This window comes from Cupressus sempervirens, chromosome 3, assembly GCF_028749045.1.
Source record: "Cupressus sempervirens isolate cs-2001-9-10 chromosome 3, ASM2874904v1, whole genome shotgun sequence".
Lineage (NCBI taxonomy): Eukaryota > Viridiplantae > Streptophyta > Pinopsida > Cupressales > Cupressaceae > Cupressus > Cupressus sempervirens.
The window spans coordinates 300,041,766-300,055,830 of record NC_143120.1 but is presented as its reverse complement, the minus strand read 5'-3'; positions in this window follow the sequence as shown (position 1 = coordinate 300,055,830).

Here is a 14,065-nt window from a genome sequence, read left to right as displayed (position 1 = left end):
ATGAGACACTATGAAATAAGTAAAAAAATAAAATACCTATAAAGAATATCACACTATTATGAGTATCTAAGGTAAGTGATCTATCTACCATGAAAATTCACTTGTTATTTATATTAAATTTGATATGACATGATAAAAAAATGACACTCAACCAAAGGAAATAATGAATCCTTTAAAGAATGAAAGATGTGGATAAATATCCCTTTACCCCAAGTGTAGGAATAAAGAGAAAATTAGGACCTATTATGATATTCACAAAGTAGAACATGTATGACAATGAGCTCCCAAGAGAGATGCTAACAATATTACATAACAGAGAACAACATAATAGAGACCTAAATTTTATTTAAATAATTATGGATTAACATAAATCTCATCATAAGGAGATATGTGAATAATATTATTATCAATAATTTTCTAACTATTATTATTTAAATATTCACAATCATTAGGAGAGTGATCATTATAATGATGATACATGAAAAATGGAAGATTCATTAGTTATTTATATGTTTCTTTTGATGTTTAGGTCTAGTAATCATCTTACGATGAAGAAGATTAGGAAAAATGAGCTCTTTCCTAGTAGAAGATGATGAAGGACAGGATGTGGACAAAGCATCACATTGTTTCACACATCCTACTATATGATCAAAAATGGTGTTGAAAGAATTCTTATGCCCTCCATCACCTAAGAGCATACTAGGTTTGATAGGCATCTTGTGACTAGAAGTAGAAAAATCATTATTAAAGAGAGGAGAAACTAGATTTCTCATGAATTAAATATGATTAACTCTATGCTCTACAATAAAATTTGGATTAAAATCTAATGTACCCTAATCATCTTCAAATAGAGTAGAAGAAGAAGGATCTTCTTTAGGTTTAGGTCTCCCAACTTCCTGTATAGGAGGAGAAACTTGAGCATATTATGTGTTTTAACAAGGATCGGGCACATCGTCACAATGAAGGGTTTGAAAAATATTATTATAAATAAACCTAAACTTGGGATGAAGAGTAGAATGAATAGCATGCATACAACGCAATTGTGGTTATCCTTATAGAAGGTTATGATTGAAAGTTCTAGGCATAACATGTATAGGACTATCCAAATTACCAGACCAAATTTTACAAGTAGCATTATAATAACCAAATTTCTCCTATCAATGTTATCAAATGCTCAACCAAAGTATTATTTGGTTGAATAGTAGAAATATTAGTTAACCTTTAACATACATATAATGCAAATATTCAAACTAGGATCATTATCATTCAAAGTGTGACTTATGGTATTTTTATTAATAGACACAACAACCATAAGAGGGTTATAATGATCTTGAATTTCTTTAGAAGGAAAGTAATCATGAGTAACTATGATTATAGGTGATACAAAATTAGCATGCATGAATTATTAAAAGGCATCCATGTTATCTTGATTAAGAGGTGGAAATGAGAGATTGGATAAATAATTTTTCAAGGATTCATGGTATGTTCAAGATTTTTGAATAATTTATCAAAGAGAAATCTTGGTGAGTGTTTTATGTAATTGTGACACCAAATTATAATCCAAGCCAATATTTTGAGGAAGAGTGGGTGGAGGAGAAAGAATCTAGGTTGAGAAGGTGGAAGAGAAGTAGAAGGTTGAGGATTATTCCTTGTATTGTAGATGACAGACACTTCTTGAGAATTCAAAGGATCACTAAATTTCCCTTAATAGTTATCTGAGGAAAGTCTATAATAGTGAGAAGAATGGTAACCTTTAATAGTGAGGAGAATTATAGTAACATTAAATTGATTAAGATCTTACATCTCCATAGACTCATGACTAGAAGCAAAAGCATTAAGGATAATGTCATTATCCACGTGTTCCAATTAACCCATAGAATAGGAATTGTATATGTCCATTAATGTTTTTGCTTGAGTAGGAATGCTAAATGAAGGCACGGTCAAATTAATAAGAGTGTTTATGATATCTTCTTCTTGGTCTAAAATATTTGTAAGATATGTGTTAGGAGAATAATAAATATCAAGCTTGTCATGGTGAAAAAAGGTATCAATCATCATGCTAGCTTTTTCATGAGGAAGAGAATAGTCAACATCCTTTTCTATAGGTTTATCACAAATAGTACCATCATTAATAATGGGAACATCTCTATTAATAAAGCAAACCATAGAAGAAGAAGAATCATGAGTCAAAGGAAGGTCCAAAAAGGTGGGAGGATAAAGAAGATATAGAAGAATCCTCAGCCAATGTGTCCCCACAGTTAAGGCCTAAAGGAGGAGAAGAGCCAATATCAATTTGCCACTCATCTCCATAAAAAGGAAGATCATATGGTAAGGATAAATTTTTATAAGCATGGTGTTTAAGGTCAAAGATAAGGGAATGATGTTTAGAATATGCTTCGAATAACTTTGACAACATAAGAAAAAGAGAAGCACATATAGAGTAAATCCAACTAATCATTATTTTATTGAAGTGCATAGAAGATCCAATAAATATGTGAAAAATGAAGCATGAAAAGTGCATGATCATTGTTAAAATATCCATGAAAAAAAAATTAATTAAGAAGATCTCAATGCTACTAATGCAAAAAAGAGTAGATCTAAATACACAAAGAAGAGAAAGAAATCAAAGCTATGAAAACTTAACTCCAAAATGAAACAAAAGAGGGAAAGTGTATGAGTTTTCCAAATAAATATAATGAAGGTGAACACAAAATATAATTCAAGGATCTAACTCCAAAATAAAAATAGTAAATGTTGCATCATGGGTTGACCAAAGATGTACAAGTGGGAAATGTGAATTAAGGATATAAAACTCTAAGATCATCACATAACCACACTTACACAACTCAAAGAGAGAGGGAATTCAAGGACATGTGTCCTTTAAATACCATTTATAAAGAACTAGATCTAAAAATATTAGTGTCAACCAAATATGAAAGAAGCACCAATGCAAACCCGCTATAGGGAAGAATAGGGAAAAGATAACCAAATCCTTGAAAATCCTAGACGAGATGATGAGCTAGGGCTAGATATATAACTAAAATGAGTAAATATGCTGAAAATAAAAAGAAGGTAGAATAAAAACCTATAAAATATGTTTTTATTCTTGTTGCACTGATCAAAATGGATGAAAATCATTAGATCTAGGCCTAAAACTACAAGATGGCCAAAACCTAGAAATCATTCAATAATTTGTTAGGGTCGATCTAGATGATCAAGGGTGACCTAGTCACCATTGACACATTAGTGGTGACCCATTTGACCCTCAAGAAATGAGTGTGATGATGATTATAATTCACAATTTTAAAGAGAGATGAAAAGGGTACTCAGATCTACAACCATGTTTGTTAATCTGTTCATAATCAACAATAAAAAGGGGTTTTTTTTTTATGGGGGATTTTCCTTGGTTAAACCCTAGTTTAGGAATTAACCTTGAATTTAAATAATTTAAATTGCATGAATTTAAATTAAATGGATGAATTTTCCTTAAAATGGTAAGATCTCTAGAGCCAAATGCAATGTGCTTACTTCACCAATTGATTTGGACCAAGAAGATGAAGATGAATGGATGTAGAAGATGCAAAAAAAGATCTTGAAAGGATTAAAGGAGATTTTAATGATGGCTCCCATAATTTATTAAATTCTTGAATCCTTGATCTTCAATAGAGAAATTTCTTGAAGGATGCTTGAAGGCTTGAAGACTTGAAAACTTGAATATTTGAGAGCTTCAAAGATTGAGTGCTACAATTCTAGAATGTTTGTGTGTGTTTGACCTTGGATTGATATGGGAATTTTTGTAAATGAAAAATGGAGAAAATAGAGGGCTTTATAAAGGGCTTTGAATTGGCTAACTCCTATAGGCTGACCTCTCTAGGAATTAACACCCCAAAGCTATCCAAACATGGGACCTAAACAAAGGACCCAAAATATGGCCTAATTTTAGATTCAAAGCATCCCTGATTGGTTAGGGACATATATGTCCCTAAAAATTAGGGCCTAGAACCTATGAGATCCCTTTGGGATCCCAAAATTGATCCTAGATCCCAGAAATTGAGAATAGATTCTAAGATATAGAACTTTCAATGTGGAGTTCCAAGTGAGTAAATGAGGTAAAGGGAGGATGTAGAAGGGTATCTCCTACCTCAAGATTTAAGCCATAAAAGTAAGATCTTTAAAGAGGATGTATTAGGTTTTTTCCCAATTCAACCTAGGAGAAAGGACAAAAAAGGGAAAAAAGGAGAGTTGTAAGGTGATTGATGATATTGTATTAAATAGGTGCTAAACCTTCATCAAATTGGAGTGCTTCTACTTTAAGATGTTACACCAAAAATAAAAATAGGGGCATCCCATTTCATCAACTACCTTTTACCACCCAAACCCCATAACTAGAAATATCCAAGCATCCTACACATATCATAGTCGCACAGTTATTCACCCTACCTACATCTATCAAACATTTGTGATGGAACCTTAGAAAACCACACCTCTATACAAAGTAGTGTTACAACCACAACCCAATAACCTTCATATCCAATAAATGTAGGTGTCATAGTAGTAATCCCACCCATATATATTAGATAAATAATCACATACCTATCCTCTACCACAATACTTATAAAACCCTTAACTACACTGTATCACTCATCTTTCACTATAGAATACATTATAACTTGTATTTGTAGTAGGAAAATATTCATTCCAAACTCCACAATAAACCCATTAGAATCTTCCAAATTCACCTACACCATTTAACACATATCAAATGTCAAGTTAAAATGACTTGGGTATACATCCTATAGCATCTATTAACCCAAAATAGGAAGATATGAGGTATGCAACTAGAGAGCTTAAAGTTGTCACTATAGCCAAATTGCTAAAATTTGAGGAAGTAATTTCTTTCCTATTTGATCAATCTACTATAGAAACACCTTTCCCCAAACACTTTGAAACAAAATAACTTTATGAATACAAGGGGAAGGGAGATCCAATGGCCCATTTCAAGGAGTTTTTCATGGTATGTTAAGAAGTGTCTTATAGTGATGTGTCCCTCATACATATCTCTCCAAATATCTTGGGAGGAAAAACCCTTGAATAGTTCAATAAGATTCCCTATGTCATAGTTATGAAATTTACAGAACTATTAGAAAAGTAGTTGTCACTATATACACTCCTATTCAAAAATAAGATGTCAGTTGTGGAACATTTTCAAACAAATAAAAAGAGAGGAGAGAACTTAGAAAATTGTCTAAAAAGTTGAAAAACACTCACTATATGTATGTCATGCAATATTTCAAAGAAACACATTGTTAAGATGTTCATTGATAATCTACATCCCAAACTTTCCTATCATATGAGCATCAACTCTTTACGTACATAGAAGGACATTACAAAAAAATGGTATGGACCTAGAGAAGGAGCTTATAGAGGATAATATCATTAATATGGATAGAAAGAATCCATCAAGCGAACATATATATGCACAATATAAGAAAGAAAACCAACTTTTTCAACATTCCAAAATACAAAAAAATGATCCCTATGAGAATTGTTAGCCAAGTAAGTCTTTAAATCAACTAGGCCAGCTAAAGGAATGAATCCCACATGAATATCATATGATAGGAATGGTGTAAGAGAAAGGACCACATCAAAAATTCCATCAACTACACAAAACCATGTGAAGGCCCATTAATATGAAGAATAAATAACTTATCCATCAAAATGAACAATACCAACCTAAATGGAAAACTCCACATATCCAAATAAATAAAAAGGAAAGAAGTGAAAGTCATAATCACATAAAAGATCAACAGTAACCAAATTCATCCAAAGGGATGATCCAAAAGCTAATAATACTCAAATAATATGTAAATCAAGTAGGGCCATCAAAATAAAGACCTCCAAGGCACAAATTAGATAGAAAAAGGTCAAAGCATGAAACACAATAAAGAGAAATAATGTCCCTAAACATGTTTAATATTAGTACTTTCAATAATATTAATTATTTCCTATATATTATTGATCAATAAGTTATAATTACATCGATTAATTTTTAATGGACTAATTATTGTTATGTCAAGAGATATTATATTAATTAATGTATCTTGATTAATTTGACTATGATGGTTTCCACAATAATTGAATTGATTATATTACATGGATATTGTTGATCATGATTCATGATGGTCTGCCCCTCCAAAAATTTCTTGTCATCAAGAAAAAATATATTTAACTTTTGATTAAATGAGAGATATTGGTAATTGAACATAAAATAAAAATTCTCTTACTTTTGAGAGAAACTATTTTAGATCAACTAATGTTAGTCCTTGTATGAGTTTTCCTAATACTAAATTTTCCATAGTCAATATCATTTATATAAATGATGTAATATACATACATACATGCATGCATGCATGCACGCACACACACACACACACACACACACACACACACACACATACTTAAAGTATACATGTATATACATGATTTAGATTCATTAGAATGGTTTTTTGTTTTATCATTTTTGTTGATATATTTGTGTGAGCCAAAATTCATAGGATGGCAAGATTATCTTTTGATACCACTATAACTGAAACTATAGATCTTAGGATCAATGTCTTTTCCCTTAAGGAGCTATATTGACCACTTCATAGAGCATTAAACTTATGTAAGAACATCTATATATTATTTACTTGAAAATTTCCACATGTATTTTCTCCTTTTGTGTGTGTATGTGCATATAAAATAATAATAATATAAAATCAATTTATAATATTAAAATAGAATGAAATCACATATCTACAATTACCTTTTAGTCAGAAGGTCCACCTTATTGTCCCATGGCTTTCATACTTTTTTAGTGTCCTTTTATAACTTTTATTATTTCCAACCTAAAAGGTATTTGTTCATTTTCTTCCCCTAGCATATTTATGTTGGTCTCTCTTTGTTGTCTATTAGTGTCAAACATTCAGTCATATACAAGGTAGAGTTAGTCAGTTGTCACTATGACTAAGTCACCCTAAATACATTGAGTCATGTAAAGACATGTAAATAATCATGTATATGTTGAGCTCTATAGGAGTCGAGAAATTCTTTGGTCGCCAAGCACTTCCTTATAAGTTGAGTATAGTTAATGCTAAGTAGGAAGAGCACATAGATGTCAAGTCATATAGAAGGAGTTGGGTCAGTCAAGGCTGAGTAAGAGAAAGAAGAATAGTTATGACTGAGCATCAGAGATAGTGTGTGTCAAATAACATAGAGTGAACAAAAATATCTAAAATGGTACAAGCTTTGAGGTAAACCATTTTTTATCTGACATATAAATAACATTTAATGATTGGTTTGTTACAAGGGTTGTTACCCATTTTGATATGGATCACTAATCCTTATAAGAGATTGTAGTGCCTCCTATAAATTCATTCAGTACCTTTTTATATTTTTGTTTTGAGAGATACTTTATTACTCATGTTATTAGACATTTGAGATGACCTGATGGTCGCTTGTTATACTTCATTTCTAGTATCATGGATGTTGGATTACAATGTCTACATGATGATGCCTTTTTGAGATGATAGAATGTTTTATTATAATATCTAGTTATCTGGTATTTAGACATATCCTATGATTATATTTATATGTTGTATTTGATGCTATGGTTATTTACTTCATTCTTTCTTTGTGATGCTTTATGTGAAAGTGAGTGATGTAAATGGATTATTTTGGTATAATTAATTAAATGGTTAAATTAAGTTATTTAATGTATTTATTGCTTCGGCTATGTTATTATATGTAATTGTACTTGATCATGTGTTTTAGTGTGTAGGACTTATATCTGTGGAAGTGGCACATGGAGTTAGTGATTCAGTTGTTTATATTTATTCAATGTCCTCCTTGTATGGTCAACATACCCTGTTTAATTGTTTAAATTAAACCTTTGAGTGATTTAATAAATCCAAACTCATCTGCTTTATGTTATTACATCCATGAGTATATTTATGCATTTATAGGTTTGCATTTGTCATGAAAGCTATCAAGGAATTATGTGATTTTGTTTTAAGGGACTTTTAGGCCTTATTTTATTTAATTTTAATTCCCAAAAACTTTGCCATAGATGAATTCCAATTACTTGGAATAGTCTTTCTTTTTTGGGTTGATTTAGAGTTTAACTAGGTTACTTCTCTATTTTCCCTAATCCATTATTCACTTGAAAAGTGAATAAGTATCCAAAAAGGAATTTTATTCCTCAGTTTTCACTTTTGGAAAAGAAAATTTCCAAATCCCTCTTCTCTAGGATTACATTTTTTGTTGTAGGAGCTATGAGCATAGTTTCATCATGAGATCAATCTTGATGGATCCAGCTTAGGGAGACCTTGGTTACCACTCACTCTCTCTCTCTCTCTCTCTCTCTCTCTCTCTCTCTCTCTCTCTATATATATATATATATATATATATATATATATATATATATATATGCAAGATTTTTATTTTGTTGTTTAGTTTCTTGTTTTGCCCCTTTTGGCTTTTAGGTGGGGCTCTCATGTTTTATTATTTTAGCTCTATTTCTACTTATGTTTCTAGTAGTTGTATGTTAGAAGGTTGAGAACTAGTGTTCCTTTCCATTTTTGATGGTTAGTTCTACTCAGTTGGTTGGGTATGAGTATTTCCCTATTTTTGGGATGAGGGTTTGGGGTTTAGCACCATTATGTTGGTCATTTTTGCATTCAAAACTCAAACCCAATTTTTATTGGATTTCTATGGCTCATCTACCTCATGGTAGAATGGGTTTTATTTTTTTAATTTTTGGTCAACATTGAATTTTTTGAGGGTTTTTCATCAATTTGTGTGTTGCCTAGTTTTCTCAGATTTTCTTGGCATGGTGTTGGTCATAGATTTAGAATATTAATGGGATTTTAATATAACCATAATTTTATCTTTTATTTGTATTGGGATGCATGCAAAATCCACACTCCCAAATTGAGGCCAGTACAGTGTGTGTTTTTGTCACGTAGCATTTTTGTGATTGGGATTTGTACAGGACTCGTACTCCTAGATTTAGGATGATGGAGTGAGTCATGATGTTTGGTTTTATTGTACTTTGGGATTTAGGTAGAATCTATACTCTTAGATATAGGTTGTTGAGTTTTATTTTCCTAGTGTTCTCATCCAGCCCTTTTTTTATGATCTTTGTGGTGTTGGTGTGCCCACACATGAGCATGTGTGCATGCATTTGTTAGGTGCTTGTAAGGCCCAATCTCCTAGTTGTTAATTATGGAGATATGTTCACTAGGGTTGGGTTGGGAATATGCATTTCCTATGAGGACTCATTGTGAGATGAGAATAGGTATGTAGGGTAGATATGTGGAGTGGCTTCTCTCATGTACCTTGACCCGAAAGTGCTCGATAAGGTAATGTGAAGAGGTTTTTAACAAGTGATAGCAAAAATTAATAAATGGAAAAAAAAATAAACTTAATGAAAGACAAGATTAAGGAGCACCTTGTCTCCAAGGGAGTTGATCAAAGGTGTGTGTTTCTACCTTCTTAAGGGAGTTGATTGAGCACACAATATCTAGCCTCCTATGGGACTTCATTGAAGATACATTCCAAGGCTGGCCTCTTGAGGGAGTTGAAAAAAGGCTTGAAGTACTTGCGCTACCCAATGTAAAGTAATGGCACTCCATTAGAGTCCCTACATAGTTATCTATAGAGGGTTTGACTAGTGACCTAATTTATTGCATTCTCTTCATGAGCATATAGATGTTGTATCAAGTTCTTGATTGGCATGTGTGTTATCCATGGGTGATTTCCTTGTGTATTTTTGGTTGGATCACTATCTCCATCAAAATGGTGGGAGTGGGCCTATGGGTTTGATGTGGTTGGGAGGTGTAGCTACCTATACCACTATTAGGGATCGATGTACAAAGATGATCTATTTCCAATGCAATCGATGCTTGATGTTTCACTTGGTATATTTAGGTTTCTAGAGTATGCTTCATTGTGATTTATGCTTTAATTAGAATTCTTGGATATCATGTTTAGATGATGTTATTTTATTTGATGTATTCCTTTATTATGATGTTTAGCATATGGTTAGTTGGAATATCTATTGCTTTATTGGATTAGCATGTTAGATCTTCTTGTTCTTATGATGTTATTAAATTGTAGTAGCGATGCCCTCATAAGACAGCTCTGACTATCTAGTTGGCAGTTTCAAATGTTATGTGTGGTGGATGGCTAGGGTCTTCAAGGTCTCATGATGTCATCATGGTTGGGAGGAACTACACAAGATTTTAGTTGTTTTTGTACATTGTGATGTTGGTTTCTACATGTTTTCATATACCGGTATGGTTTAGATGGTTACTTGTCTTTTTGTCTTGCTACTCTTGTGTTTGAGTGGCCAAGCCTTGATTTATGGATTTGATACTCCCTAGTGTGGAGGTTCTAACTCTATTTATTCCTTTTGAATGTTCCTTGGAATATTTCTTGCATTCCTAGGTAACAGTACTTCAGCATTGGGTGATACTGGTAAAGTATCGCAAATCCAAAGGAGATCTATCATATGATACTAGAAAATATCACATGCCTTAGGGAATTATATTGTACAATGCTGGAAAGTATCACATGCCCCTTAGAGTTATATTGTATGATACTAGAAGAGTACCACATGACCATAGTCAACTCTATCGCACAAACCCTACAAGTATCACACAACAACTTAAGAAATGTCATATGATAATGGTGAAGTATCATCTAGTCTATATGGAAATATTGCATGGGCCTATGAGAAAACCTTCTTGGGCAAGTAGAGGGAACTTTTCCACTTGATTGAAAGGTCTTAAGAGGTGATTGAGATACCCTCTATGGAGTTCTTAAATCCTAGTGTTTGAACTTTTGAATCCAAGATGTTTCAAATTCGAATGTGTTTTATGACTTTCGTAGCTTTGTCATTTTTAGTTAGTAGTGATTCTTGGAGATCATTGGTGTTTAGATGCTTGTGTAGTCTTTGGTTGTGATCTTTTTGATCCTCGTATGTTGATTTTTGTGGGCATCCATACTTGTTAAAAAAAAAAATCTTGGCTTTTATTCATCCTTGTTCTAAGGATCTTTGGGCAGAGCATTACAAAGATGAACAACCAATCAGATGAAGAGGCAAAAATAAAACATCTATATCATTGATCTTATTCTATAAGACTATATATGTCTTTAAAAGGGAAGATCCAAACCCTATTTTGATATAGAGATAAAGAGGAGAAGCATATAGATCTTAACTAGGTAGACCTCTTACAGCATAGATCATTAGAAGTGATCAAATTTGTAGTCCTAGATGTTGTGATGTGGAGCCTAATCAGAATTAGATGTTAATTTGTTGTATTTTCCCCCCAAATTATTTCTATCGGGTTCAAGGGGTAGTACCCCTTGTGAGGTCCTAGGGTATCCCCCAAGCGTGCTCCCTATTGTAGTGTAGGGTGGGGTCAAGGGACAATACCCCCATGGGGGGTTTCAGGAGTAATGTACTCGGAGCCAAAAATGATCCTACTATTGTAAAGGTGTCACCTTCTACTTTTCTATTGGATGACTTATTCTAGCCTTAATTTTGTAAGTGATAAAAGCTTGTATAAAATGGCTTAGGGTTAGGGGTTTTCATAATGTATAGTGATATTGTAGCTTCTTGCATCAATATTGAGTTCTAAGGGATTGTGGATTGTAATCACTAGATGATAATAATATTGGATAACTCTGTTACTATAGTAGTGAAGATTTTTGGGCATCATGCCCACCCCAATTTTACCTTCACCTTGGAGTGTTTCTAAGTAACCAAAATATTTTGTGTTTTGTGTTTTCATTTCATGGATTTGTTACATAGTTATATTTATTTCAGTGTTTGATATTTCAAGTTATGGTATGCATAAACTAGATATGAGATGGTTAATATGGTGAATGCAGTCAAGTAGTTTTGAAGGTTAAAAGTTTTATAGATCCTGATTCACCCCCACCCTCCTCTCACTATCTTAGTTTCCCAATAAACTTCCAAATTTTGTATCAGAGCATTGGCTCTCTTGAAAGAAGTCTAACAACTTGTGAGTTTGGATCTTGGAAATGGAGGCTTACAAATTGGGATAGGTAATTGACAATCAAATGATTGAAATTTAGCAACTTGAAGTAGTGAGAGAGGAGCTAAATAAATCCCTAAGAAAGAGAAAGGATATGGATATTCTATAGAATGACACACTTTATCAAGAAGTTGATACTCAAGGATTTCTTAATGATGAAAATTCCAATTAAAGTGGTGTAGTCATTGCAGATCTATTGGAGAAGAATGATATTTTCAATGAAGAAATCAGGGGATTGAAAAAAGAACATGAAATCCAGGTAATAAGGTTATGTGAAATGACCAAACAGAAGAAGAAATATGGAGAAGAAAAATTCATGGCCAAAGAGGATAAAAGGAAAATGGCTATTAGACTTTAAGAAAGGTAATATAATTTACAAAATCTCATAAACGCTCAGCTAGATATGATGAATCAATTGATACTTACAAATCAAGAACTAAACAGGAAAGACATGGAGATAAAATCTAAGATCACAAAGTCACCAACTGAGGAATGAGTTAAGATCTGAGAAAGAACTTGTAGAAAGAGTGAGTAAGCCTAGTGAAGCAATAAGATATTTTGAAGAACTGATGAGATCACCTAGATCATATAGTGACACCTCTGGATTAGGGCATATCAAGAATTATTTATCTATTGAAGAAGGAGAATCATCCAAAAGTGGAGAACAAAGAAATGCTAAATCAAAAGGAAGATATACATGTTATCATTGTCGTAAACTTGGACATACTACAAACATTTGCATAAGCAAGAAAGGTATTCAAAACCCTAAAGCTAAGTTTATCAGTAACTACTTTTATTACAATAAACAAGGTCATCTAGCACATGAATGTAGATCAAATATGAATAATACACCTATTGCACCTAGATTTGAGGGATATTTCTACAATTGTCAAAAGTATAGAATTAGAGCACATGAATGCAGATCATAGACAAGGTCTAACTGGACAACCATAAAGAAGGACAATGCACATAAGAAAGTTTGTCTTAGTTGTCACAAGGTTTGACATGTGAATAACAATTACAGGACCTAAGCATCAGTATCAAACAATGAACATATCAAAGAAAAAATCAAAGTGGATATTGAACAAATAAGGAGATGAATCAAACCTACAAGAAAAAGGTGGAATTTGGAAGTAGTGGAACAAATGAACACGGGATTACCTAATCCAATAGAGAAGGTGGTTACACCACCTCAAATTGATCAAGAAAGGTATGTAAGAAATTGTATACTTAATGACTTATCTTACATCAATTCCTAACATAATTCTACCAAATTTCATGAGAAAAGATGCATTAGCACATATTTATGGAAAGAATGGTACAATGAAATTAATAATTTTGGGATTTGAGCATTAGTAATATTGTTTATACTAGATCAGTATTACAATATAGACTAAGGAACACCAACAACAAACTAATGTATTAGCCAAGTTAAATGGTATTGATTGAGTTGTACAATGAAGACTGAGTTCAAAAGTTTAGTAACAATCAAGATAGTTTGGTTTTACCTAACTAAGTACAAATCATTTATGTAAGACCTAACTTGAACAAATGAAGGTATAAATCAAGAACTTTAAGGCATCTCACACACCTTGCATTCAAATTTTAAGAGCAGAGAGCAATTTGATCAATTTGTGAAGTGAATTTCAATGGTGATTGGAAGTGAATCAACAATGGAAGGGTGATTGAGTAGGTTGTGTCAAGTTGTTCATAAGGAAAAGTCTCAAAACCTTGATGTAGAAAATGGCATCTTCAACAACATCAGCAATGAAGAATCAAGGAGAAGTAAGAAATGTTAAAATGGTGAGAAGTGCCACTTTTCCTCCACCAAAATATCATGTTATTCCTAAAATTACCATCAAAGGAGATTTGATGGGTGCATTATCAATGATACCACCTAACGTCATTATGATTCATGATGTACAGAGTTGCTATAAGTGTAAAATTAGTGAAGTGGGAGA